The sequence below is a fragment of the Eleutherodactylus coqui genome, chromosome 13 (assembly GCF_035609145.1).
Source record: "Eleutherodactylus coqui strain aEleCoq1 chromosome 13, aEleCoq1.hap1, whole genome shotgun sequence".
Classification (NCBI taxonomy): Eukaryota; Metazoa; Chordata; class Amphibia; order Anura; family Eleutherodactylidae; genus Eleutherodactylus; species Eleutherodactylus coqui.
In genome coordinates this window covers 77,574,221-77,576,720 of record NC_089849.1, presented here as the reverse complement: position 1 = coordinate 77,576,720, position 2,500 = coordinate 77,574,221, and the positions used below count along the sequence as shown (strand labels likewise).

The 2,500-nt window shown below is 41.2% G+C and overlaps 1 non-coding gene across 1 annotated transcript; it reads right to left on the bottom strand.

The window, feature by feature from the left end:
- Positions 1–1,843: 1,843 nt before the first annotated feature.
- On the bottom strand, positions 1,844–1,925 carry TRNAL-UAG (transfer RNA leucine (anticodon UAG)). Its single transcript has one exon. It is a non-coding gene; the product is annotated as a tRNA-Leu (tRNA).
- Between the last annotated feature and the right edge of the window lie 575 nt (positions 1,926–2,500).

Sequence of the window (2,500 nt, the reverse complement as noted above, 5' to 3'; positions counted from 1 at the left end):
AATCTGTGCCAAAACATCTTGGGAATATCATCAAAGGCCTTTTCTCATACAGTTTGTTCAGTTTCAGAAAAGGCCAAGAAGTCCATTTCTGAGCATCATCAAAAGCAACTTCTTCTGACCACTAAAATGTTCAGAAAGCAACTTGAGAGCTTTCAAAGTTGAAAACTGGCAGCAGTGGGATTCGAACCCACGCCTCCAAAGAGACTGGAGCCTAAATCCAGCGCCTTAGACCGCTCGTCCACGCTACCATGAAAAAGTGGATCATTTTGGATCAAAATGTCCAAGAGATTTCATAAAGAAGATTTCTCCTGGCAAGAAGTCCTTTTCCAGTATTTGATTTAAAAAGAAGAATTATTGCTGCATTCGAGCTGAATATTTAATGATAGCAGCAGAAGGCTGAAAATGCATTCCTACAGTTAGAAAGGAAGCAAACGCAAGTGAGTTCAACAGTATTACCGCACTACTGCTTTTTCAGATGTTCCTAGGCTATTGAAGGCTTTGAAGTGCAAGATCGTGGAGTACGCCTAATGTCTACTTAGCTAGCGCATCAGGGTAGCTTAATCTGTGCCATAACATCTTGGGAATATTATCAAAAGCCTTTTCTCATACAGTTTGTTCAGTTTCAGAAAAGGCCAAGAAGTCCATTTCTGAGCATCATCAAAAGCAACTTCTTCTGACCACTAAAATATTCAGAAAGCAACTTGAGAGCTTTCAAAGTTGAAAACTGGCAGCAGTGGGAATCGAACCCACGCCTCCAAAGAGACTAGAGCCTTAATCCAGCGCCTTAGACCGCTCGGCTATGCTACCATGAAAAAGTGGATAATTTTGGATCAAAATGTCCAAGAGATTTCATAAAGAACATTTCTCCTGGCAAGAAGTCCTTTTCCAGTATTTGATTTAAAAAGAAGAATTATTGCTGCATTCGAGCTGAATATTTAATGATAGCAGCAGAAGGCTGAAAATGCATTCCTACAGTTAGAAAGGAAGCAAACGCAAGTGAGTTCAACAGTATTACCGCACTACTGCTTTTTCAGATGTTCCTAGGCTATTGAAGGCTTTGAAGTGCAAGATCGTGGAGTGCGCCTAATGTCTACTTAGCTAGCGCATCAGGGTAGCTTAATCTGTGCCATAACATCTTGGGAATATTATCAAAAGCCTTTTCTCATACAGTTTGTTCAGTTTCAGAAAAGGCCAAGAAGTCCATTTCTGAGCATCATCAAAAGCAACTTCTTCTGACCACTAAAATGTTCAGAAAGCAACTTGAGAGCTTTCAAAGTTGAAAACTGGCAGCAGTGGGAATCGAACCCACGCCTCCAAAGAGACTGGAGCCTTAATCCAGCGCCTTAGACCGCTCGGCTATGCTACCATGAAAAAGTGGATAATTTTGGATCAAAATGTCCAAGAGATTTCATAAAGAACATTTCTCCTGGCAAGAAGTCCTTTTCTAGTATTTGATTTAAAAAGAAGAATTGTTGCTGCATTCGAGCTGAATATTTAATGATGGCAGCAGAAGGCTGAAAATGCATTCCTCCAGTTAGAAAGGAAGCAAACGCAAGTGAGTTCAACAGTATTACCGCACTACTGCTTTTTCAGATGTTCCTAGGCTATTGAAGGCTTTGAAGTGCAAGATCGTGGAGTGCGCCTAATGTCTACTTAGCTAGCACACCAGGGTAGCTTAATCTGTGCCAAAACATCTTGGGAATATCATCAAAGGCCTTTTCTCATACAGTTTGTTCAGTTTCAGAAAAGGCCAAGAAGTCCATTTCTGAGCATCATCAAAAGCAACTTCTTCTGACCACTAAAATGTTCAGAAAGCAACTTGAGAGCTTTCAAAGTTGAAAACTGGCAGCAGTGGGATTCGAACCCACGCCTCCAAAGAGACTGGAGCCTAAATCCAGTGCCTTAGACCGCTCGGCCATGCTACCATGAAAAAGTGGATAATTTTGGATCAAAATGTCCAAGAGATTTCATAAAGAACATTTCTCCTGGCAAGAAATCCTTTTCCTGAATTTGATTTAAAAAGAATTGTTGCTGCATTCGAGCTGAATATTTAATGATGGCAGCAGAAGGCTGAAAATGCATTCCTCCAGTTAGAAAGGAAGCAAACGCAAGTGAGTTCAACAGTATTACCGCACTACTGCTTTTTCAGATGTTCCTAGGCTATTGAAGGCTTTGAAGTGCAAGATCGTGGAGTGCGCCTAATGTCTACTTATCTAGCACACCAGGGTAGCTTAATCTGTGCCAAAACATCTTGGAAATATCATCAAAGGCCTTTTCTCATACAGTTTGTTCAGTTTCAGAAAAGGCCAAGAAGTCCATTTCTGAGCATCATCAAAAGCAACTTCTTCTGACCACTAAAATGTTCAGAAAGCAACTTGAGAGCTTTCAAAGTTGAAAACTGGCAGCAGTGGGAATTGAACCCACGCCTCCAAAGAGACTGGAGCCTTAATCCAGCGCCTTAGACCGCTCGGCCATGCTACCATGAAAAAGTGGTTAATTT